Here is a 27,697-nt window from a genome sequence, read left to right on the forward strand (position 1 = left end):
ACCTTTAGTGACGGTTTGTGACACAAACCGGTACTAAAGGTCTAACCTATAGTCCCGATTGAAGACTCTGCCCCCCTTGACACAAACCGGTACTAAAGGTCTAACCTATAGTCCCGGTTGACACAAACTGGCACTATAGGGCAATTTTCAAACTCTGCCCCCTTGTGTATCGCCATTTCAGTTTTGAAAAAATCAAAAGAAAATGATAAAAACTTCAAAAAATAAAATCCTTCGAGAGGTAGTTATATTACTACATCTACACGTTAGGAAAATTTGAAAACTTAAATTTGGACATGTTTTGCAAAAAGTGTAGGAAAAAATGTAAAACGGCTATAACTTTTGCATACGATGTCGAAAAAAATGTATAATATATCAAAAAATTCAGCACAAAAATCCGCATCCGATGGAAACCGCCTACGACCTGTTTGCAATTTTTTAGAATCGTCAAATTCCAAAAGGAAAAAAAGATATGGTCAAATTTAAGTTTTTTTTTAAATTTTTTTGTTAAATCTGGTCAAACTACTTATTCAAGAAGTATTAATGTTACTACATAATTATTCAAGAATATTAGTGTTACTAAATAATTATTTCAATTTTTTGAATTTTGGTCAAATCTGGTCAAACTATGGTCAAACTGTGGTCAAACTATGGTCAAACTTATTAAAGAAATATTAGTGTTACTAAATAATTACTGTTTTTTAGAATAATAGTTTCAAACTCAAAGAGTGAAATGTGTGACTTCATGCTCAAGCTAAACTCCTGAGGGTTAATAGGATTGACATCTTACTATTGTCAGGAAAACAACAAGTGCAGACTTGGAAACGAAGGAGAATAGAACCCGAAAGTTAAGCGTGCTCAGGCTGGAGTAGTGAGAGGGATGGGTGATCGGTCGGGAAGTTAGATGATTTGAAATGAGTGATCCACACGTGAGCAGTTAAGAGAGGTGATTAGAGACTAAATCACCAAATAATTCAGAAAAATTAAAAATTGAAAAAAGTAATCAATTTTTTTTCCAAAATTTTCAAATTTTTTAAAAAAAAAACCTTTAGTACCGGTTGGTAACACATATCAGGGCGCGAGCTCACGCCACATGGTGGCACTTTAGCGCCGATTCGTGCCGAACCGGTACTAAAGGGAGGGGACCTTTAATGCCCACCAATTAGTGCTGGTTATGGAACCGGCACTAAAGACTCTTACGAACCAGTTTTAAAGCTCCGTTTTCTACTAGTGCGTGGTGCCTGCCGCCACATGCGGAGGCGGCAGCCTCTGCCGTCACACGGCCAGACGGCAGGTGGCCCGCCATAGGATTCAGCAAACGGGACCGGCACGCGACGAAACAGAGGCTGGGCAGCTGGGCCCTGCCGCCTCCTTGTGTGGCGGCACCACTTGTGGGCGCTGCATGCAAAGGAGAGAGAGCGAGTAATAATGGGCTGCATGCATGCAAGAAGCAAGAGAGAGAAGATTCAAGGGAGAGAGAAAGAGTACTGCGCTGCATGCACGCATTTGAGGGAATCTTACGCATGTAGTAGCTGCGCCTAAATCTCACTAGTTTTTTTAGAACTGGGAATCTCACTAGCTACAGTACTGCCGCCACACCAGGCGGCGGCAGGCCCCATCTACCCAGCGCTCCGTTCTATCGCGCGTCAGCTGCGTTCCCAATTCCTGTGGCGGGGCCACGGCAGGGGTAGTTTTGCCCATGTGACTCAGGGGTAGTCTTTTCTGTCAATTGCTTTCGACAAGTGGTCCTTTTGGACAAAAATTCGTTCCTCGAAGGGCAGGCGCCCGAAGAAGACGACGCCATTGATGCGGATGGGATTCCTACGGCAGCTAATCAGCCGGTAAGAAAGCCCCCTTCTTGCGGTTTTCCTTTGGGGATGTCTATGTTCAGATCTGCAGTGGTGATCGTAATCTCGGTTTGTGAAAACAGATTCCCACTGATTGAAGCGGTGGACGACACTGAATGCATGCGAGATCCGCTGCGGCGAATGGCTGCCTTGACGGTTGCTGGTGTGGATCAGGTGCCGGCGCCCGCCGCGAGTGCAGACGCACAGATCTGCTCGAGCGTGGTGTCGTTGGCAGAAGGAAGAACTCGTCGCCGCCCTCGCAGGTCTCCACGGGGAGGCCAGCCCACAAGCTCCTCGGTGGTTAAAGAGGTTAGTGCGCAACATGGTAAACATGTATTTCTTTTGTGGATATAGTAGTACTTCGTTGTAGGAATCCGTTAGTGATCTGGATTAGAGTCATGTCTGACCGGGGAAGTGGTTAGTTTTTCGTTAAATAGGAATTATTGCTACAGACTTTGCTAAAAATGGTAAAAGTCGGTAGAACAGAACTAACTAGCAATGAACAATGTTACTATGTAAATTACTACAAGAAGCGTACAGGCAGTGCTGTAGGACCTTGGATTTAAGGGAATTGCTTTCTGACATGAGAAGGTGAACTTCAACTAGTACTAAACAACATATAACTACTGCTGCTGAATTTGGAAATGTGTAAGTTTAGTATGGCAGACCCATTTTGCAGTCATCTTTGCGCAAAATTATATTAGCTATGTCGTGTAGTTTGGTAGGGCACTTTGTTTTTAGAAGATTGTTGCTTACTCTTGAAAACAATTTAAAAGTAATTGACCAAATAAAGCAGTGTAGCTGATTTTGGAGATGTCTAAGGTTATTATGAAAGAACAATTTTGAGGGCATCATTGTGCCCGAATATATGAACCGTCTGCACACGCAGTGGGTGAGAAGCTTGCATCTGTAATTTCTTGGTTGCAGCACTCGGCGAAGACATGAACTAGAGGCCCAGCACCATAGACAGAGATCAGCAGTTTGTAAAGCTTTTGGTTCATTAGACCATGTTTGCATATTAGTGATAAGGACATGTGCAATTAAGTTAGCTGTGAATAATAGTAGGGTAATAATTTCAGGTCTCGTCTAGCCAAACATGTGGGTTCATTGGGAAAGTTGTATAGAGTATTCTATCAAATGTCCCTGATTTTTCACAGATTTTTTGTATGGAAAAAGTGTGTCCTGATTCTTTCTAGTTCTGTACCGGACTGGATGTTTCTTCAATGTCCAAACTTATGATTAGTGCATGAGTATTTACAGCCTAAGGAACTTTCTGCAGAACGGCTACTTCTTCAGTGCCCAAGCTTGAAAGATGTTCATGTCTATCGATGTTGTTATATGTTGATCGGAGCAATCAGAAACGAGGTGAGCCGTGGATCAGGTTCTCGATTTCTGTCTGATCTGTGGCTCAGAAAAGTCGATGCTCCATGGATTCAATGCAAGGTGAGTCTGCTATTCCCCAACGCGGCCGTCATTTTGGAACTTCAGAAGCAAGGGAGGGAGTGGATGAACACACTACCGACAGCGATGGATTTCCTCCTGCGATCAGGAGGTATGTCGATCCGATGCTACTAATCGACCTTGTGTGTTTTCCAGTGTCGAGTTCCAGCGGTTAAGCTTTTGTGATTTGTCTCTCCCAGATCCACTCTGATTGAGGTTGGGGAGAGTCTAGTGCTGGAAGGTTGCCGACACATGGCACCAGGCGGACAGTGGTCAAGGTGACGCTGCAGGAGGCCATGGGTGTGAGCGCCAAAGGGCGGATCTGCGGCGTTGCTGAAGCGGCGGCAGTGACAAGGGGCAGCTCGCCTCTCACTTCCGAGCTGTCGACGGGGAAAAACCGTACTGATGGAAATTAGCTCATGATTGAGCAATTCTGTAAAAAAAAAGGTACGAGCCGTGTGGACAATTTGTCGGTGTGAAAAACCATAACCAGACTGACCTTAGCTGGCTTCCGGGTACACGATGAGACCGTGTAGAGTTTTGAGTGGTTTTTTACTGAATCCCTGAGGATTATGTTGATTAAGGACATCTGTTAAAAAGAGTACTCTGGTAGTATGATGATCTGACTGTTTCTTGTTTTTGTTCATGTGCAGATCAAAATCGAGCAGCGGAGGTCGCAATCAAGAGTGTGATGCTTGTTGGTGTGCCGACGGCTGGGGCACAAGAGAACTACTTACCCGGATCTCGGCGATGTGCCAAAGCAGCCTCGGAAGCCGGCGAGGTGCAAAAATTGTGGTGTGGTGGGGCACCAAAGAACAATTTTACGAAAGCGATGGAACTGAGATTAGCTGGTGGCGTGTAGGTGAGTGAAAAATGCCAAACGATTTCAGTAAGTTTGAATTGTCAATCGCAAGCATGACTTGTTTTTTGCATTCATGATGTGTTTGTGCAACTGAGCACCTGCCCTGCTTGCAGGCATGCTTTATGTCTCGGATCAGTTTGCTGGCGTTGCATTGGGTAATGATGTCATTACCCGCCTAGTCCATCTCCAAGTTTGTTGTTCTGGCGTAGTTAATTAAGATTCGTAATCATCATATCACATTTGTCGTGACGGCGTGGACGGCCTTCTATGGAACATAATCGACAAGTAATCGGCCCATGACGTTTGGTTCTGTTAGGTCCGTCAAACAAATAAACGGGGAGCAACTAGTTAACGAGCGCTCCTTCGGGAGCCCTGTTCAAGAATTCATCCGATTAACCAGTTAACTTGCCGATTAATCCCTACTCATAGGGTCTTCGAGTAGCCGATTACCCGATAAATCGTCTGATTAACTGATTAAATGGCCGATTAACTTGTCGATTAGCCTATTAATCCCCTACTCACCAGCCGACCGAGCAGCTACCAGTTAATGATTTCCTCAACATTGTTCGGGAGCCTCGCAATGATCAGCGCCACTTGGCGCACTCTCAGCCATTCGTCACGTGTCATGCTCTGGACGCTTCCTCCGGATTTTGTTTTTATTTTTTTATTTTTTTGCACGCGTTTTCGGCTTTTTAAGCGGGGTTTTTTCTGGGGTTTTTCGACGTTTTGATTTTCCCCTGGTCTTCCTTAGCTTTTTGATTAAAAAAATTGAAAAAAAATTGCGTGGAAAAACATGTTTTCTTTTTTTTTATTTCGCGAAAGTCATGGTTTTTTTCGCGAGAGGCACGGTTGTGCTTTAGCGAGAGTCACGGCCGTGCCTTTCGGAAACGGAAAAAAATACGTTTTCTGTTTTTTTCTTTCGCGACAGTTATGATTTTGTTTTCACGAGAGGCACGGTTGTGCTTTCGCGAGAGTCACGGCCGTGCCTCTCGGAAAGGGAAAAACAAAACACGTTTTTTGTTTTTTTTTCTTTCACGAGATTCACAGTTTTGCTTCCGCGAGAGGCACGTTGTGCTTTCGCGAGAGTCACGGTCATGCCCCTCAGAAAGGGAAAAAATACGAGTTTTTTCTTTTTTTTCTTTTGCGAGAGTCACGGTTTTGCTTCTGCGAGAGGCACGGTTGTGAAGCGAGAGTTACGGCCGTGCCTCTCGGAAAGGGAAAAAAGTATGTGTTTTCTGTTTTTTTCCTTACACGAGAGTCACGATTTTGCTTCTGCGAGAGGCACGGTTGTGCTTTCGCGAGAGTCACGACTGTGCTTCTCGAAAACGAAAAAAAACGCATTTTCTATTTTTTTCCCTTCCACGAGAGTCACGGTTTTGCTTCCACGAAAGGCACGGGGTGTGATTTCGCGAGAGGCACGGGTATGCCTCTTTCTGAAAGGAAAAAAACCGTGCTCCTAATTCATTTTTTGCCCGGTTTTTTTCATTCGGTTTTTTCATAAAAAAAGTTCGTCAAAACTTATCAATGGTGAAAACACGAGGAATTCAATGGTGAAAAAGGCTCGAGATTTGGACGCACGATTTATAAAATTAAACGTTTTGAATAAACGGATCTACGAAAAAAAGAAAACTTTCAGGTTGCGACGAGCGGCGCGCTGCATGTGCGTCGCTTATCGCGACCTGGAAAAATGGAGTGTTCTTTGCAATGAGTACTCCTTAATTAGTGATTTCGAATGATCAGGACATTGCATTTATGGGTGGCCCTTCATGGGCCATGATCCTTAAAAAGGATGAAATACGAGTTACTATACCCCACGCTATACACTCGGGAAAGGGAATCTCGAGGTGAACCAACGAGGGGGATATTGAGCACATGTGCGCTTGAGTTCAGAATATGACTTTCGCTCTCCATATATCTTTGTTTTTACCAGGAATGACATGAGCTATACCTTGCATTAATGATGGGGCATTTACACGAGAAAGCATAGGGAGAAGAAAAAGAAAACAGTCGACACAATGCGCTATCTGTACATATCTTGGAGTTAGCTAGCTAGGCTGGGGAGGAAACAGGAAACTTAGACAAGCAACACTCTACGAATCAGCTGTTTCGCACATTCAAACATGCAGTGCTACATGACGTCTTCGTACGTGTAACCAACTTCTCAATGAAATTTTCACATGATCCTTGAGAAGTAAGAGGACCGGGCGGAAGAATATGTTGTCTCTACGATGCGTGCACGCGAGCTTTTAGACCGCATGAACGGTGATTCAATAGAAATTTAACTTGCTTGCCTCCTGCCATGGAGCTATAACATGGACACAATATTGACGCGTTTGGTTGCTCACATCATTTTTAGCCCCTTTCATATTCGTCCCAGGTCAGTCTGGTTGAGCTAATGCAGGGTACACATCATCATCTGCACATTGTTTGGTTGCCTGCATACTATTTCACAGCATCGTAGCAACACTCTACGCGCTGTGTTTGGTTGCTCGCATTTTTTCTGAAAAGGGGAATATATTAATATCAAGTAGGTCTCTGCACCAACAAGATGTCTAAAAGCATCCATGATGCATACAGTCAAAAAAACCCAGGAAAAAAGACCCTGCCACGGTGATCGATCATCCGTACTAGTAGCACTCTAACCACCATCAAAGATAGCACCCGGACTAGAAAGAAGGTTCTCCAAAGGCAACACCTTCAAGAAGGAAACAATGCACAAGCGTTGTTGTTGCCCGATCAAAGATCTTAGGTTTTCACCCTAGAGAAAGACCATGTTCCCAAAACATTGCCTTCAACAAGTTCACTGCCAGACACAACCAATAAAGTTTCGCCCTGGAAATCATGACTCGGTACTCAAAGGAGCACCACAAAGAAAGAAGTCCTCCAAGGCTGTCGCCCCCACCTACGGAGTCTACTACTATGAGTCACGTACCACCAAGCTCACAGGAACTCGTGCCGGGTTTGGACAGGAACATATCCCGCAAGCCAAGTATGGACAACTGCCTGTGAAGCAAGGTCTTCATCGCATCCAAGACCCTGCCTTCGCCACTTGCAGTTCCTCCAATCACGCCATGACATTATCCTCATGTGTTGATCCCTTGGAAATCTTGGTGCAGACATGTCCCATGGTGTCAACAAAAACAGAGCTTCACGATACCGTGGTGAAGCTGGTTATGTTGATGTTGTGGGTGTACACGACTGGCCCCAATCCGATCAAGGTGTACAAAGAGCGCCATATACGCCAGCCCTTGTTTTCCTTCGAAGAAGAAGTCCAGAACTTGCCAATGGCCAGATCAAAGAGGAATGATCGCATGTAGAACGGTAGCTTCACGTGAAGATCACTGGGGCCACGAGGGATGCATCATCCCCGCCGCTCCAACCTGGTGTCGTGCCCGAGGGCCCGCCCACAACTAGAGATCCATCACTCTTGATAGCCACCATCATCGGGAGACCGAGCAGCGGCCACCAGCTCTTGTCGCTGTTGCCCCATCGCCAATCGACTAGAGATGGTTGTCGCGCCAAGGCACGCACCGCAGCCCGTGCAGCCCGGCGAGCTCCACTGGGCCCCCGCCACTGCCGGCAGAGCCGTCGGACCCAACACCAGTGCCACACCCGACCATGGAGAGACCTGCTCGTGCAGCCCCCACACGCGTTAGGATGCCAAGGCCCTTCCACCGCCGTCCCGGACGGGCTTTGCCCGGCCGCACCCCGTGGTGGCATATGCTACCTCTTGAGCATGCGTTGGTTTTCCCTTGAAGAGAAAAGGGTGATGCAGCAAAGTAGCGTAAGTATTTCCCTCAGTTTTTGAGAACCAAAGTATCAATCTAGTAGGAGACTACATGCAAGTCACCTAGTACCTGCACAAACAAAGAAGAACCTCGCAACCAACGTGATAAAGGGGTTGTCAATCCCTTCATGGTCACTTACGAAAGTGAGATCTGATAGAGCTAATAAGCTAAATATTTTTGGTTTTTTGTTGTATAGATTGAAAAGTAAAGATTGCAAAACAAATGGCGATAGAAATAGCTAGTTGACGGGAGAATAATATGATGTAAAGTAGACCCGGGGGCCATAGGTTTCACTAGTGGCTTCTCTCAAGATAGCATATATTATGGTGGGTGAACAAATTACTACCGAGCAATTGATAGAAAAGCGCATAGTTATGATGATATCTGGGCATGATCATGAACATAGGCATCACGTCCGTGTCAAGTAGACCGAAACGATTTTGCATCTACTACTATTACTCCACACATTGACCGCTATCCGTCATGCATCTAGAGTATTAAGTTCACAAGAACAAAGTAACGCATTAAGCAAGATGACATGATGTAGAGGGATAAACTGAAGCAATATGATATAAACCCCATCTTTTTATCCTCGATGGCAACAATACAATACGTGCCTTGCTGCCCCTACTGTCACTGGGAAAGGACACCGCAAGATTGAACACAAAGCTAAGAACTTCTCCCTTTGCAAGAAAGATCAATCTAGTAGGCCAAACCAAACTGATAATTCGAAGAGACTTGCAAAGATATCAAATCATGCATATAAGAATTCAGAGAAGAATCAAATATTGTTCGCAGATAATCTTAATCATAAACCCACAATTCATCGGATCTCGGCAAACAACACCGCAAAAAGAATTACATCGAATAGATCTCCAAGAACATCGAGGAGAACTTTGTATTGAGATCCAAAGAGAGAGAAGAAGCCATCTAGCTAATAACTATGAACCCGAAGGTCTGTGGTAAACTACTCACACATCATCGGAGAGGCTATGGTGTTCATGTAGAAGCCCTCCGTGATCGAATCCCCCTCCGGCAAATCACCGGAAAAGGTCCCCTGATGGGATCTCATGAGTTTAGATGGTTGCAGCGGTGGAAAAGTGGTTTCGTGGCTCCCCTGGATGTTTTCAGGGTATAAGAGTATATATAGGCGAAAAAGTAGGTCGGTGGAGCTGCGAGGGGCCCACGAGGGTGGGGGGCGTGCCGCCCTACCTCGTGGCCGCCTCACTGCTTCCTTGACGTCCACTCCAAGTCTCCTGGATTTCGTTTGTTTCAAAAAAGATCCTCGCGAAGGTTTCATTCCGTTTGGATTCCGTTTGATATTCCTTTTCTACTAAACACTGAAATAGGCAAAAAAATAGTAATTTGCACTGGGCCTTCGATAAATAGGTTAGTCCCAAAAATAATATAAAAGTGCATAATAAATCCCATTAAACATCCAAAATAGATAATATAATAGCAAGGAACAATAAAAAATTGTTGATACGTTGGAGACGTATCAAGCATCCCCAAGCTTAATTCCTGCTCATCCTCGAGTAGGTAAATGATAAAAACAGAATTTTTGATGTGGAATGCTACCTAAAATAATTTTCAATATCTTTCTCTTTATTGCAGCATGAATGTTTAGATCCGAAAGATTCTAGACAGAAGTTTAATATTGGCATAAAAATAATAATACTTCAAGCATGCTAACCAATCAATTATGTCTTATCAAAATAACATAGCCAAAGAAAGCTTATCCCTACAAAATCATATAGTTTGGTGATACGTCTCCAACGTATCTATAATTTTTTATTGTTCCATGCTATTATATTATCAACCTTGGATGTTTTATATGCATTTATATGCTATTTTATATGATTTTTGGGACTAACCTATTAACCTAGAGCCTAGTGCCAGTTTCTATTTTTTCCTTGTTTTAGAGTATCGCAGAAAAGGAAAATCAAACGGAGTCCAATTGACCCGAAACTTCACGAAACTTATTTTTGGACCAGAACAAGCCCACGAAGTATCGGAGATGGACCAGAAGAGTCCCGGGTTGCCCACGAGGGTGGGGGCACGCCCACCCCCTGGGCGCGCCCCCTGCCTCATGGACAGCCCAGAGATCCACCGACGTACTTATTCCTCCTATATATATATCCATATACCCTAAAAAACTTCGGGGAGCACAATAGATCGGGAGTTCCGCCGCCAGAAGCCTCCGTAGCCTCCGAAAACCAATCTAGACCCGTTCTGGCACCCTGCCGGAGGGGGGAATCCCTCTCCGGTGGCCATCTTCATCATCCCGGTGCTCTACATGACGAGGAGGGAGTAGTTCTCCCTCGGGGCTGAGGGTATGTACCAGCAGCTATGTGTTTGATCTCTCTCTCTCTCTCTCTCTCTCTCTCTCTCTCTCTCTCTCGTGTTCTTGAGGTGTAATGATCTTGATGTATCGTGAGCTTTGCTATTATAGTTGGATCTTATGATGTTTCTCCCCCTCTACTCTCTTGTAATGGATTGAGTTTTCCCTTTGAAGTTATCTTATCGGATTGAGTCTTTAAGGATTTGAGAACACTTGATGTATGTCTTGCACGTGCTTATCTGTGGTGACAATGGGATATCATGTGATCCACTTGATGTATGTTTTGGTGATCAACTTGCGAGTTCCGTGACCTCGTGAACTTATGCATAGGGGTTGGCACACGTTTTCGTCTTGACTCTCCGGTAGAATCTTCGGGGCACTCTTTGAAGTTCTTTGTGTTGGTTGAATAGATGAATCTGAGATTGTGTGATGCATATCGTATAATCATACCCACAGATACTTGAGGTGACATTGGAGTATCTAGGTGACATTAGGGTTTTGGTTGATTTGTGTCTTAATGTGTTATTCTAGTACGAACTCTATGATAGATTGAACGGAAAGAATAGCTTCATGTTATTTTACTATGGATTCTTGAATAGATCGATCAGAAAGGATAACTTTGAGGTGGTTTTGTACCCTACCATATTCTCTTCGTTTGTTCTCCGCTATTAGTGACTTTGGAGTGACTCTTTGTTGCATGTTGAGGGATAGTTATATGATCCAATTATGTTATTATTGTTGAGAGGACTTGCACTAGTGAAAGTATGAACCGTAGGCCTTGTTTCCTAGCATTGCAATACCGTTCGTGCTCACTTTTACCACTTGCTACCTTGCTGTTTTTATATTTTTAGAGTACAAAAACCATTATCTACTATCCATATTGCGATTGTATCACCATCTCTACGCCAAACTAGTGCACCTATACAATTTACCATTGTATTGGGTGTGTTGGGGACACAAAAGACTCTTTGTTATTTGGTTGCAGGGTTGCTTGAGAGAGACCATCTTCATCCCACGCCTCCCACGGATTGATAGACCTTAGGTCATCCACTTGAGGGAAATTTGCTATTGTCCTACAAACCTCTGCACTTGGAGGCCCAACAACATCTACAAGAAGAAGGTTGTGTAGTAGACATCAAGCTCTTTTCTGGCGCCGTTGCCGGGGAGGTTAGCGCTTGAAGGTATATCTTTAGATCTTGCAACTAAATCTTTTTGTTTCTTGTTTTAGCACTAGTTTAGTTTATAAAAGAAAACTACAAAAAAATATGGAATTGAGTTTGCCTCATACGCTTCATCTTTTTAATATCTTTCGTGAGTATGATGGAAAGGAAAATTGTGCCAAAGTGTTAGAAGAAGAATGCATTAAAATGTTTGGCACTAAATATTTGAATGATGAGCATGATTACAATGTTGTTAGTATGAATTCCTTGAATATCCATGATGCTAATGATATGCAAAGCCACAAGCTTGGGGAAGCTATGTTTGATGAAGATGATATTTTTTGTCCCCCAAGTTTTGATGAGCAAATTTATTATGATGAAAGCATGCCTCCTATTTATGATGATTATATTGATGAAAGTGGATTTGGAGAGGTCATGACTTTATTTTGTGATGAATCCACTATTTCGGAAGAGGTTCTAATTGATTATGAGAACAAAGTTGCTATCTATGATGATTATTGTGATGACATGTATGCTATAAAGAATAATGATAACCATGAAACTTGTCATCATGATTTTAGTTTTCAATTGGATTTATGCCTCACATGATAATTATTTTGTTGAGTTTGCTCCCACTAATATTCATGAGAAGAATTTTTCTTGTGTGGAGAGTAATAAAATTTCTATGCTTGTAGATCATGAAAAGAATGCTTTAGGTGCTGGTTATATTGTTGAATTCATTCATGATGCTACTGAAAATTATTATGAGGGAGGAATATATGCTTGTAGGAATTACAATAATATCAAGTTTCCTCTCTATGTGCTCAAAGTTTTGAAGTTATGCTTGTTTTGCCCTCCTATGCTAGTTGATTATTGTTCCCATAAGTTGTTTGCTCACAAAACCCCTATGCATAGGAAGAGGGTTAGGCTTAAATGTGCTAGTCATATTCTTCATGATGCTTTCTTTATGTTACAATTCTTATCTTTTATGTGAGCATCATTGAAATCATCATGCCTAGCTAGGGGCGTTAAACGATAGCGCTTGTTGGGAGGCAACCCAACTTTATTTTTGTTTCTTGCTTTTTGTTCCTGTTTAGTAATAAATTAATCATATATCCTCTGTTATGATTGAGTTTTTATGTTTTAATTAGTGTTTGTGCCAAGTAGATGAAGGTAATATGCCCTAGAGGCAATAATAAAGTTATTATTTATTGCCTTATATCATGATAAATGTTTATTATTCATGCTAGAATTGTATTAACCGGAAACATAATACATGTGTGAATACATAGACAAACAAAGTGTCACTAGTATGCCTCTACTTGACTAGCTCGTTGATCAAAGATGGTTATGTTTCCTAACCATAGACATGACTTGTCATTTGATTAATGGGATCACATCATTATGAGAATGATGTGATTGACTTGACCCATTCCGTTAGCTTAGCACTTGATCGTTTAGTTTGTTGCTATTGCTTTCTTCATGACTTATACATGTTCCTATGACTATGAGATTATGCAACTCCCGTTTACCGGAGGAACACTTTGTGTGCCACCAAACGTCACAACGTAACTGTGTGATTATAAAGGTGCTCTACAGGTGTCTCCGAAGGTACTTGTTGGGTTGGCGTATTTCGAGATTAGGATTTGTCACTCCGATTATCGGAGAGGTATCTCTGGGCCCACTCGGTAATGCACATCACTATAAGCCTTGCAAGCATTGCAACTAATGAGTTAGTTGCGAGATGATGTATTACGGAACGAGCAAAGAGACTTGCCGGTAACGAGATTGAACTAGGTATTGAGATACCGACGATCCAATCTCGGGCAAGTAACATACCGATGACAAAGGGAACAACATATGTTGTTATGCGGTTTGACCGATAAATATCTTCGTAGAATATGTAGGAGCCAATATGAGCATCCAGGTTCCGCTATTGTTTATTGACTGGAGACGTGTCTCGGTCATGTCTACATAGTTCTTGAACCCGTAGGGTCCGCACGCTTAAAGGTCGATAATGGTTATATTATGAGTTTATGTGTTTTGATGTACCGAAGGTACTTCGGAGTCCCGGATGAGATCGGGGACATGACGAGGAGTCTCGAAATGGTCGAGACGTAAAGATCGATATATTGGACGACTATATTCGGACATCGGAAAGGTTCCGAGTGATTCGGGTATTTATCGGAGTACCGGGGAGTTACGGGAATTCGCCGGGGAGTGTATGGGCCTTATTGGGCTTTAGGGGAAAGAGAGAGAGGCAGGCCACACGCCCCCCAAGGCCTAGTCCAAATTGGACTAGGGGGAAGGGCTGCGCCCCCTCCTTCCTTCTCTTCTCTTTTCCCTTTCCTTCTCTCCTACTCCTACTACTTGGAAGGGCTCCTAGTTCTACTAGGAAAGGGGGAATCCTACTCCATGTGGGAGTAGGACTCCCCTAGGGCGCGCCATAGAGAGGGCCGGCCCCTCCCCTCCTCCACTCCTTTATATACGTGGCCAGGGGGCACCCCATAGACACAACAATTGATTAGTTGATCTTTTAGCCATGTGCGGTGCCCCCCTCCACCCTAGTCCACCTCGATAATACTGTAGCGGTGCTTAGGCGAAGCCCTGCATCGGTAGAACATCATCATTATCACCACGCCGTCATGCTGATGAAACTCTCCCTCAACACTCGGCTGGATCGGAGTTCGAGGGACGTCATCGGGTTGAACGTGTGCTGAACTCGGAGGTGTCGTGCGTTTGGTATGCAATAATTGCTTTACTTTATCGCTATGCGATAGCAATAGTTGGCGAGACGACCATGTGCTGACACATTGATATAGATCAAGATGATGGAGATCATGGTGTCATGCCGGTGACGATGGAAATCATGACGATGCTTTGGAGATGGAGATCAAAGGCACAAGATGATGATGGCCATATCATGTCACATATTTTGATTGCATGTGATGTTTATCTTTTATACATCTTATTTTGCTTAGTTCGACGGTAGCTTTATAAGATGATCTCTCACTAATTATCAAGGTACAAGTGTTCTCCCTGAGTATGCACCATTGTGAAAGTTCTTCGTGCTGAGACACCACGTGATGATTGGGTGTGATAGGCTCTACGTTCAAATACAACGGGTGCAAAACAGTTGCACACACGGAATACTCAGGTTAAACTTGACGAGCCTAGCATATAATAGATATGACCTCGGAACACTGAAACCGAAAGGTCGAGCGTTAATCATATAGTAGATATGATCAACATAGTGATGTTCACCATTGAAACTACTCCATCTCACATGATGATCAGACATGGTTTAGTTGATATGGATCACGTGTTCACTTAGAGGATTAGAGGGACGTCTATCTAAGTGGGAGTTCTTAAGTAATATGATTAATTGAACTTAAATTTATCATGAACTTAGTCCTGGTAGTATTAGCATATCTATGTTGTAGATCAATAGCTTGCGTTTAGCTCCCCTGTTTTATTTTTGATATGTTCCTAGAGAAAACTAAGTTGAAAGATGTTAGTAGCAATGATGCGGATTGGATCCGTGATCTGAGGTTTATCCTCATTGCTGCACAGAAGAATTATGTCCTTGATGCACCGCTAGGTGACAAACCTATTGCAGGAGTAGATGCAGATGTTATGAACGTTTGGCTAGCTCAATATGATGACTACTTGATAGTTTAGTGCACCATGCTTAAACGGCTTAGAATCGAGACTTCAAAGACGTTTTGAACGTCATGGACCATATGAGATGTTCCAGGAGTTGAAGTTAATATTTCAAGCAAATACCCGAGTTGAGAGATATGAAGTCTCCAACAAGTTCTATAGCTAAAAGATGGAGGAGAATAGCTCAAGCAGTGAGCATGTGCTCAGATTGTCTGGGTACTACAATCGCTTGAATCAAGTGGGAGTTAATCTTCCAGATAAAATAGTGATTGACAGAATTCTCTAGTCACCATCACCAAGTTAGTAGAACTTCGTGATGAACTATAATATGCAAGGGATAACGGAAACGATTCCCAAGCTCTTCGTGATGCTGAAATCGACGAAGGTAGAAATCAAGAAAAGCATCAAGTGTTGATGGTAAACAAAACCACTAGTTTCAAGTAAAGGGAAAAAAGGAAGAAAGGGGATCTCCAAGAAGAACGGCAAGCAACTTGCTGTTCAAGTGAAAAAACCCAAGTCTGGACCTAAGCCTGTAACTGAGTGCTTCTACTGCAAAAGGACTGGTCACTGGAAGCGGAACTACCCCAAGTAATTGGCGGATAAGAAGGATGGCAAAGTGAACATGGGTATATTTGATATACATGTTATTGATGTGTACTTTACTAGTGTTTATAGCAACCCTTCAGTATTTGATACTAGTTCAGTTGTTAAGAATAGTAACTCGAAACAGGAGTTGCAGAATGAACATAGACTAGTTAAGGGCGAAGTGACGATGTGTACTGGAAATGGTTCCAAGATTGATATGATCATCATCGCACACTCCCTATACTTTCGGGATTAGTGTTAAACCTAAAATAAATGTTATTTAGTGTTTGCATTGAGCATGAATATGATTGGATCATGTTTATTGCAATACGATTATTCATGTAAGTTAGAGAATAATTGTTGTTCTATTTACATGAATAAAACCTTATATGGTCATACACCCAATGAAAATGGTTTGTTGGATCTCGATCATGGTGATACACATTTTCATAATATTGAAGCCAAAAGATGCAAAGTTAATAATGATAGTGCAACTTATTTGTGGCACTGCCGTTTAGGTTATATTGGTGTAAAGCACATGAAGAAAATCCATGCTGATGAGCTTTTGGAATCACTTGATTATGAATCAGTTGATGCTTGCGAACCATGCCTCACGGGCAAGATGACTAAGACTCCGTTCTCCGGAACAATGGAGCAAGCAACAGATTTGTTGGAAATCATACATGCTGATGTATGTGGTCCGATGAATATTGAGGCTCGCGGTAGGTATCATTATTTTCTGATCTTCACAGATGATTTGAGCAGATATGAGTATATCTACTTGATGAAACACAAGTCTAAAACATTTGAAAAGTTCAAAGAATTTTAGAGTGAAATGGAGAATCATCGTAACAAAAATAAAAGTTTCTACGATATGATCGCAGAAGTAAAATATTTGAGTTATGAGTTTGGCCTTCAGTTAAAACAATGTGAAATAGTTTCACTACTCACGCCACCTGGAACACCACAGTGTAATGGTGTGTCCGAACGTCGTAACCGTACTTTATTAGATATGGTGCGATCTATGATGTCTCTTACCAATTTACCACTATCGTTTTGGGGTTATGCATTAGAGACAGCTACATTCACGTTAAATAGGGCACCATCTAAATCCGTTGAGACGACACCGTATGAACTATGGTTTGGCAAGAAACCTAAGCTGTCGTTTCTTAAAGTTTGAGGTTGCAATGCTTATGTGAAAAAGTTTCAACCTGATAAGCTCAAAACCAAATCGGAGAAGTGCGTCTTCATAGGATAACCAAAAGAAAATGTTGGGTACACCTTCTATCACAGATCCGAAGGCAAGATATTCATTGCTGAGAATGGATCCTTTCTAGAGAAGGAGTTTCTCTTGAAAGAAGTGAGTGGGAGGAAAGTAGAACTTGATGAGGTAACTGTACCTGCTCCCTTGTTGGAAAGTAGTTCATCATAGAAATATGTTCCTGTGACTACCTACACCAATTAGTGAGGAAGCTAATGATGATGATCATGTAACTTCAGATAAAGTTACTGCCGAACCTCGTAGGTAAACCAGAGTGAGATCCGCACCAGAGTGGTACGGTAATCCTGTTCTGGAGGTCATGTTACTTGACCATGACGAACCTACGAACTATGAGGAAGCGATGATGAGCCCAGATTCTGCGAAATGTCTTGAGGCCATGAAATCTGAGATGAGATGCATGTATAAGAACAAAGTATGGACTTTGATTGACTTGCCCAAAGATCGGCGAGCCATTGAGATTAAATGGATCTTTAAGAGGAAGAGAGACGCTGATAGTAGTGTTACTATCTACAAAGCTAGAATTGTCGCAAAAGATTTTTGACAAGTTCAAGGTGTTGACTACGATGAGAGTTTCTCACTCGTATCTATTCTTAAGTCTGTCCGAATCATGTTAGCAATTGCCACATTTTATGAAATATGGCAAATGGATAAACAAAACTACATTCCTTAATGAATTTATTGAAGAAGAGTTGTATATGATGCAACAAGAAAGTTTTGTCAATCCTAAAGGTGCTAACAAAATATGCAAGCTCCAGCGATCCATCTATGGACTGGTGCAAGCATCTCGGAGTTGGAATATACGCTTTGATAAGTTGATCAAAGCATATAGTTTTATACAGACTTGCGGTGAAGCCTGTATTTACAAGAAAGTGAGTGGGAGCACTACAACATTTCTGATAAGTATATGTGAATGACATATTGTTGATCGGAGATAATGTAGAATTATTCTGCAAAGCATGAAGGAGTGTCTGAAAGGAGTTTTTCAAAGAAAGACCTCGGTGAAGCTACTTACATATTGAGCATCAAGATCTATAGAGAGAGATCAAGACGCTTGATAAGTTTTGTTGACACACGAACACGTCACGTGTACCCTCGACGCCGGGGGTGATGCACCGCAGCTCACGTCGAAGGAGACCCGGCCGACAGCGCGATACGCAAGACAGTCGACGGGCGCTTTTGTAGACCCGAAAACCCCACACCCCCGGGAGGGACCCCGTCAGGGAGTGCGGCGGCTATGGGCTGCCCTAGGTATATTCGCTCGCCCCTAGAGCCTCGGAATTCGCAGCTCTCAAACACGAAGAACAGCGAAGAACGAGATAGAAAAACGGTGGAGAGATAAAACGTATATGAAAAAGTAGTATATTGATTTGTTCGATTGTGTGTTGTTCAATCGGCCGTCACCCCCAACATATATAAGAGGCGGCTGGACTTCCCGTACAAGAAAAGGATTTATCTAGGCTTTCCTTACAAGAAAATTACATCAATTCACGTCCTAGAATCCTAGTTCTGGTCCCACTCGGATTCAGCCCGAATCTGGTCCAATCTTCTGTCTTGCTCCTTGCGTGGGCTGTGGAATCTGCATATGACCTCTGATGGAGACGGTTCAAATATCAATTATGTGTGCTTTGACGAGGCCAACAATCCGTATGTTGATCACTTTTCCAAATAAGGCCATCTTGAATACTCCACGGGGTCATCTCTAATTTCGAGTCGGACTCGTTCATGTAGCTGACTGGACCGTCCGACTCTTGCAGCGTCTCTGCAGGTCGTATACTACGTCGGATGATGATGACTCCAAAAGCAAAGTTGACCGTTTCGACGTTACGAACAACTCCTGTGTTGAACACTTCTTCATCCGAAGCCATCTAGATAAGTATTTGAGCCCATCTTCAGCATCTGGTCGGATTGGCCTCGACAGTTTCTACTGTTCACGGCAGCAAGCTTTCCCGGCAAGGTTACTGTTCACGGCGGCAAGCTTCCCCCGGCAGGTTACTGTTCATGGCGGCAAGCTCTCCCCCGGCAAGGTTACTGTTCACGGCGGCAAGCTTTCCCCGACAAGGTTACTGTTCACGGCGGCAAGCTTTCCCCGGCAAGGTTACTGTTCACGGCGGCAAGCTTTCCCCGGCAACGTTACTGTTCACGGCGGCAAGCTTTCCCCGGCAGGTTACTGTTCACGGAGGCAAGCTCTCCCCCGGCAAGGTTACTGTTCACGGCGGCAAGCTTTCCCCGGCAAGGTTACTGTTCACGGCAGCAAGCTTTCCCCGGCAAGGTTACTGTTCACGGCGGCAAGCTTTCCCCGGCAAGGTTTTTGAGGCAGTAAACGACCTCGGATGAAAATGTGTCCAAAATCAAAGTTGACCGTTTTGACGAGACTAAAATCTTTCTTGTTGAACGTTTTCCGATTCGAGGCCATCTTCTGGGCCAAAACACTCACGCATTACATCAGACACTTGCCAAGACATGTCTGGTCTTCCGTGTCATATTTTGCCTCTTGACAGGGCTGCATCCAGATAGCTCTAACTTTTGCATACGAACTCGGATTGAGATGATTTTTATATCAAAATCGACCGATTCGACGAGACGAAGACAATTCATGTAGAGCATTCCTTCATCCGAGATTGTCCTGGAGGCGTACTTGACCAAAAAGCACTCAGAACACCTAAACATGACAATCTGAGTGTAGTTTTGGTCTTTGATATGATGCCGAATGATTATGGTCCAAACATCAAAGTTGTTCCACTCGGCAATGTGAAATTTCTCATTTAGAATATTTTTTCATTTGAGGCCATCTCCATTGCATTCTGCATTGTGCCAAAATCAGGTGTCAACACAGGCCCCCCTGTTTTTCGCCAAAGCTTGCATGCCGAAAAATAATTTGCACCATGTTTGTTCTAAGGACGATGTCAACACTCCATCGGCCATCTATTCTTCTGAGGGCGATAATTATGTATCGGCCATGTTTGTGCTAAGGGAGATAATCGTATATCGGCCATTGCCTACTTAGGCTTCCTGCCACACACTCGGGTGGTACTTCTTCAAATATTTGCCATTGAGAGCTCGAGGTAAAAATGCCCCCTGTATTGATTCCACCAAATATGAATTTCCGGGAACAACTCTTGTAATCCTAAAAGGACCTTCCCAACTTGGAGACCACTTCCCGAATTTTCTATCTCTTGAACCAATCGGTAGAATCACTTTCCAGACGAGATCACCAATTTGAACATTCTTCAACTTGACTTTCTTATTGTAAGCCCTTGCCACCCTCAACTTATCTCTCTCTATGGCATTCAAAGCAGCCAAACGTTTATCAGCAACCTCATCAATGTTGTCCATCATCAAGTTATAGAAGTCTATTGCCGATAAATCATTTTGTTTGGCTATTCTCAAAGCATTCAAATTTACTTCCACTGGTAAAACAACCTCCTGACCATATACTAGCTCATATGGAGTCACTTTCGTAGCACCATGCCTTGAGATTCTATGTGCCCATAATGCCTCAGACAACAAGTCATGCCATCTCCTTGGATTATCCTCAATCTTCTTCTTGATGAGCTTGATTAAAATTTTATTGCTAGACTCAGCTTGTCCATTAGCTTGGGCATAATATGGGGAGGAATTGAGCAACTTTATGTTATAAGATCTGGCAAACTCTCTGACTTGGTGTGACATAAAAGATGAACCTTGATCTGTAGTTAACGTTTGAGGAATACCGAATCTATGAATAATGTGCTCGGTTATGAATTTAATTACCTCCGTATGCGTCATGTTCTTGAGAGGTACTGCTTCAGACCACTTAGTGAAATAATCAGTTGCCACCAATACGAACCGATGCCCCTTTGAAGAAGACGGATGGATTTGCCCAATAAAGTCTAAACCCCATCCTCTGAAAGGCCACGGCTTGATAATAGGATGCAACATAGCAGCGGGAGCCAATTGAATATCACCAAATTTTTGACAAGCTTCGCACCCTTTATAATATCTGAAGCAATCATTAATCATGGTCGGCCAATAAAACCCGGCACGTCGTAATAACCATTTCATCTTGGGAGCCGACTGGTGAGCACCACAAATGCCTTCATGTACCTCTCCCATAGCAACTCTTGCTTCGTCCTCATCCAAGCACTTTAAAAGAACATCATCAACTGTTCGGCGATAAAGATCATCATCCCTCATAGTATATTTAAAAGCCATACGCCGAACAGCCCTGTCCACCCTTTCACTCGGATTACGCAAGTAAGCAACAATGGGCTTCCTCCAGTCGGAATTGTCACCTGCACTAGATTTTTTGTTAATGACCGAATCAGTGGGTTCTGGTTCGTCCTCTTCTATACTGGTAAGACAAGCCATTGGATTTTGAGAAATATGAAACATGCCATGATCAACATGGTATCCAGATGCTTGTTGTACCAACTCATTTTCTTTCCAGTTGTCATGTCTAGATATATGTGCAATGCTAAAACAATCCAAAGTAGAGATTATATCTAGACATTTATCAAGATAAACATTAAGTGATTCGTCCAAACACTGAAAAACTTTGGATATTTGCTGTACCACTAGTAACGAATCACCATAAGCCTCAATATGTCTAACACCTATAGCAACTAACATCATATTCGGCTTGATTGTTTGTGCAAAAATATTCTAAGCGGCACGAGGCTTCAAAAACAACACCATGAGGAGATATATAAACAATACCAACACCTTGGGCATTGCTACAAACTGACCCATCAAAGTATAATCTCCATGGTACTAATGAAATAAGGTTCATATCAACATCATGCTTGTCATTAATCCGATGTTCAACAATGAAATTAGCAACAATTTGGCCTTTCATGGACTTTAGAGATTCATAAGCCAAATCATATTCAATCAAAGCATAAGCCCACTTGCCAATTCTACCACTAAGAATTGGCCTATGCAACATGTATTTAATGACATCGGTTTGACAAGCTAGTACACAAGCACTCGGCAATAAATAATGTCTCAGTTTTGTGCAAGCATAATATAAGCATAGACATAATTTCTCAACAAATGTATACCTTGTCTCTGCGTCCAATAAGCGGCGGCTCAAATAAGTGATGGCATGCTCTTTTCCTTCGGTCTCTTGAGTTAGAATAGCACCAATAACTTCTTCCTCTGCTGCAATGTAAAGTCTGAAGGGTTCCCTATGCTTGGGTGCTCTCATCACCGGAGGAGTGCACAAATAATTCTTGATCATATCAAATGCTTCTTGCTGTTTTGCCCCCCAAGTGAAATCAGCATCATCCTTTAACCGAAGGATAGGAGTAAATGCATCAACTTTCCCTGATAGATTAGCTATGAACCTTCTCAAATAATTGACCTTGCCAAGGAACTTTTGCGTATCTCTCTTGCATGTTGGAGCCTCCACTTTCTGTATAGCCTCTATCTTTTTGGGATCAATCTCTATGCCATCTTCATGAATAATGAAACCCAAAAACTTGCCAGCTGACACGCCAAAAGCACACTTCAAAGGATTCATCTTCAGTCCATACTTTTTCATTCTTTCAAAAGCTAAACGCAAATCGGCCAAGTGAGATTCAAAAGCATCCGATTTGACAACAGTATCATCAATATAAACTTCAAGTATGATACCGAGTAAATCATGGAAAATCAAATTCATAGCCCTTTGATATGTGGCTCCAGCATTTTTTAATCCGAATGTCATCACTGTCCACTCAAATAAACCAACGAAACCAGGGCATCGAAAAGCAGTCTTGTACATGTCCTCTTCGGCCATAAAAATTTGATTGTATCCGGCATTACCATCTAGAAAGCTAATAACCTTATGCCCAGAAGCATCATTAATAAGCATATCGGCTATTGGCATAGGATACTCATCTTTGGGTGTAGCCCTATTCAAATCTCTGAAATCAATGCACACCCTCAACTTGCCGGATCCTTTCTTCTCCACTGGGACAATGTTAGAAATCCACTCGGCGTACCTGCAAGGTCGAATGAAATTAGCTTCAAGCAGTCGACCGATCTCTTCCTTGATCCGGTCATATGTTTTCGGATTAAATTTTCTGGCCGACTGTTTATAAGGTCTAAAACCGGCCTTTATAGGCAACCGATGCTCCACTAGCTCTCGGCTTAACCCTGGCATCTCATGATATTCCCATGCAAAGCAACAAACATATTCTTTCAATAGCTCGATTAACTTAGCTTTACAATCGGCTTTCAAGTTTTTGTTTATAAATGTCGGTCGAGTGACTGAACCATCTCCAATATCTACCTCTTCTAATGGATCGGCCGACGTAAAACCTTGTCCAAGTTTATCCATGTCATCCAACTCCTCTATAGACTCATACATATCGTTCTCGCTGGACCAATATTTCACAAGACGTTTTTGTAACCACTCAGAGCTAGAATCCATTTAAACATATCATGCCTTGGAGCCGATTGCGTTCAGTCGGCTTTAAAGAGACAGGCACAAAACCATTCTTGGTTGCGCTGAGAAAATCAAACTCTGATAAGTCACGTCCCGTCAAGCAAGTAGCATTGGGATGTTGCCAATCCACCGATGCATCGGCCAAAGCAACACATGCCGAGTTATCCGCATGAATGACTGCCACTTCATCATCAACCCACTGAATCAAAAACTGGTGCATAGTGGATGGCACGCACTGGTTTGCATGAACCCAATCACGGCCTAGTATGATGTTGTAGTTACCTTTCACCTCAGCGACAAAGAATGCAGTAGCCAAAGTTTTGCTTCCGACTGTAAGCTCCACATACATCACACCTTTTCCTTCAGTTTTCTCTTTGCCTTCAAACCCGTTAAGCACCATATTGGTCTTGATCAATTCTTCATCAGGCAAACCCAATTTCTTGAAGACCGAATAGGGCATAAGGTTTACCACAGCACCACCATCAACAAGCATCCGAGTGAGCGGCGACCCATTGATATGACCTCTGAGATATAATGGTTTCAGATGAGTTACTGGTTCTTTCGGCTTCTCGAATATCGCGTTTTTAGGGCCAAAATCCAGCTGAGCCACCTCCCCTTCCTCATCTACAGCACGAAACTCAGCAGGCAAGTAATACACCATATTGATATCCATACCTTCATGAACCGGTGTAGACTCATAGTCTAACATATCAGCCTCCTCCTCAAGTGCATCCACCGATTCAGAAATTTGTCCGAGTGAAGAGGAAGCAATAGGTAACGTAGACGATGCAATGATTGCGTCGTCCTTTTTTGGTAGTGTAGGTGCTGCTGTGATAGGCGTAGAGGCCACTGTATCTCGTATTTGTTTGGGCCTCCACACTTGTTTTGTAGGTACCATAGGCCGAGTGTCATTGAACAACTTATCCCTTTGCTTCTCAGCCTCTTGTTCTGCCATCTCTTGGCTCCTTAACCTCTGTAGTCTCCTCTTCTGTGTCTTTGTTAGCCCTGGAGGACACCACTTTGGCTGAGTGTATTTAGGATCTCTCGTTTTTACTCGGCTGGCGCTTGCTTCATGGTCATTAGCTGAGTGCTTTGGCGCAATAGAAAGCATCGGCTCAGCCGGTTTGCTATGCACAATTGGCTGCTGTATGGCAAATGTTTTGGTGCCCAAGATAAGTGAGTCGGCATCCGTTTTCTCCTTGCTTTTTTTCGACTCAACTGCTGCAACACTTGGTGACTTAACACGCCAGTCTTTTCGACTTTCCAGATGCATGAAATTTCCACTCGGGCGCAGCTTTTTACTCTGATGGAATCCACTCGGATGGATGTCACTCGGATGGAACTCACTCGGATGGAATCCAGTCGGATGGAATCTACTTGGCCACATTTTTTCACTCGGACAGCTTCCACCTGGGCGCATCCTTACACTCGGATAATTTCCACTCAGTCGCATATTTTGACCAGCCGACTGATAGTCACCGATGTTGAGTCGGCCATTATATGAGTAATCAAGTCGATCCCACACAGATTGCCTCTGCTCTTCTGAAAACTGCGCCTTTGGTCCACTCGGTTTTGTATACCGACTGAACATATCAGCTGATGGTGACCTTGGTCGTTTCAGATGAGTCGGTCGATTGAAACTAGAACCGGCCGACTGGTTAGCATACTTGGACAACAACATATCAAAAGTTGGCTTGATCCGCTTGCGCTGCACTTTAGCTTCATTCTTCTTCCACTTGCCAACTTCTGGACTCTTGGGCTTGACAAATTTAACACGAGTATTTTCTTGCACTTGCGGTTGCCCCCCGAGTGTAGGATTCTTGATGGTGATTTTGATCACTTCCTTACCATCGGGTTGCTTATCAAGCACAACCTGTCTCCCCAAGACCTTGTTATCCTCCTTGTCTTTCCTGGGCTCACCGACAATGACATTAGCTTTATTAGCAGATTCGGCTACCTCCGGCCGAATGAGTAGCTTCTTCCCCTCCAAATCCATGGTATTCATTGGAAAAGGCTGTTTATCAACTTGCATTTCAGAAAAGTTCAATTGTCCGTCATTAATGGTCGATTGTATCTGTCGTCGAAAAACATTGCAATCGTTAGCAGCATGAGAAAAAGAATTATGATACTTGCAATAAGCGCGCCGTTTTAGCTCTTCAAACGGCGGCAAAGTATGAGTTATTCTAATAATTTTAGCTTGCAGCAAAGCATCAAATATTTTATCACACTTGGCAATGTTAAAAGTAAACTTCATCTCTTCATCACGATTCTTATGAATCGGTTTCAGATCATTGCAAGTAAATGGTTTGGCCTTAGATGGCCAAACAAATTCAGTAGAGAAAACATCACCCTCATCGTCCGAGTGATCACTATCATATTCGATCATATTCATCTTTGGACGATCGGCTTTGTATCTATGCACTTCTTTGAGGTATTTGCTTCGGCTTTCCTGAGCCAAAGCCCTTTGTAAGACTTGGTTGATATTTAAGAACTCATAGCCTTCTAGCTTTTCTCTGATGGGAGTTCTCAAACCACTCAGCACTAGGTCTGCCAAGTCTCTCTCGGTTATCACCAAATTAAAACACCGGTTTTTTGTTTCTCTAAATCTCTTGACGTAATCGGAGACCGATTCATCATGCTTCTGCTTAACCGATGTTAGATGTGACAACTTGAGTTCATTGTCGCCGCTATAAAAGTGATCACGAAACTTCTGCTCTAGCTGCGACCAAACCCGAATGGAACCATGGGGTAAAGAAGAAAACCATGAAAATGCGGTACTAGTTAATGATAAAGGAAATAAACGCACTTTCAATTCGTTCAATGAGCCTGCCTCACCCAATTGTGCTAAATATTGACTAACATGCTCCCATGTGGTTTTTGTGCCTTCTCCATTAAATTTAACAAAATCTGGAATTTTATATCCTGGAGGGCACTGGATGGCATCAAAGTACTCGGGGTACGGCTTTTGGTAAATCCGATTCCGAGGTAACTCAACTCCAAAATTCTCTCGAAGCATCTTAGCCATCTCCTCTCTAAGATTAGCTAGACCATCATCCATAGTGGACGATGACGCTTGTGGCAGTGGCATAGGAGGAGTAGGGTTACTAGCTGTAGGTAAGAATTGTGGCATGTATGTCGACCCAAAATTTGGTAGTGGTCAAGTGGTTGTAGGTGTAGGTAGGGTTTGGTTCAGCGCTGCCACCGAACCTGGCATGCTCATAACAGGGTTGATGGGTGCAGTCACAATCTGATTTGTATGCGTAGGATAATAAGCCATCGGCATAGGAGGCGCCGATGCAATAGGTAAAGCCAGATTAGGGTTTTGCACACTAGCAGCTACACCATCATTACCACTAGATGATTGAGATGTATTCTTCTGAGCATTAGTATTTTCTATGAAAGTTTGATAGACTAGATTGTAACCATCAGCAATACGACTCTCAATCTCAGCCCACTGCTCAGGAGAAAAGGCAGTACTTACAGAGGGTTTAACCTGTTCAGTTTGAAGAGGAGGGAACTTGATTTCTTCAATCGGAGTGACGTTGCCTTGGCGATCTTTCTTGAATTTTGCAAGGAACTCCTACAGGTCCTTCTCCTCGCGCGCCTTCTTGTACTCCTCATAGACTTGGCGATGATCGGCCGATATCTCATCAAGACTGGGCTTAATGATGTTATCGGCGTCTACCTCAGATGGCTTGGGAAGATCGGTCATGGTGGATGATGATGATTGATCTTCGTCCCCAGCGGAGTCGCCAAAAAGGTGTGTTGACACACGAACACGTCACGTGTACCCTCGACGCCGGGGGTGATGCACCGCAGCTCACGTCGAAGGAGACTCGGCCGACAGCGCGATACGCAAGACAGTCGACGGGCACTTTTGCAGACCAGAAAACCCCACACCCCCGGGAGGGACCCCGTCAGGGAGTGCGGCGGCTATGGGCTGCCCTAGGTCGATTCGCTCGCCCCTAGAGCCTCGGAATTCGCAGCTCTCAAACACGAAGAACAGCGAAGAACGAGATAGAAAAACGGTGGAGAGATAAAACGTATATGAAAAAGTAGTATATTGATTTGTTCGATTGTGTGTTGTTCAGCCGTCACCCCCAACATATATAAAAGGCGGCTAGACTTCCCGTACAAGCAAAGGATTTATCTAGGCTTTCCTTACAAGAAAATTACATCAATTCACGTCCTAGAATCCTAGTTCTAGTCCCACTCGGATTCAGCCCGAATCTGGTCCAATCTTCTATCTTGCTCCTTGCGTGGGCTGTGGAATCTGCATATGACCTCCGATGGAGACGGTTCAAATATCAATTATGTGTGCTT

The 27,697-nt window shown here is 43.2% G+C and overlaps 1 long non-coding RNA gene across 1 annotated transcript; it reads left to right on the forward strand.

Annotated features, from left to right (window-relative positions):
* The first annotated feature begins 1,748 nt into the window (after positions 1–1,748).
* On the forward strand, positions 1,749–4,294 carry LOC119358909. The gene is made up of 5 exons (XR_005172325.1): positions 1,749–1,838; positions 1,928–2,153; positions 3,124–3,396; positions 3,485–3,731; positions 3,938–4,294. It is a non-coding gene; the product is annotated as an uncharacterized LOC119358909 (long non-coding RNA).
* The last annotated feature ends 23,403 nt before the right edge of the window (positions 4,295–27,697 follow it).

Source organism: Triticum dicoccoides, chromosome 2A (assembly GCF_002162155.2).
Source record: "Triticum dicoccoides isolate Atlit2015 ecotype Zavitan chromosome 2A, WEW_v2.0, whole genome shotgun sequence".
Taxonomy (NCBI): domain Eukaryota; kingdom Viridiplantae; phylum Streptophyta; class Magnoliopsida; order Poales; family Poaceae; genus Triticum; species Triticum dicoccoides.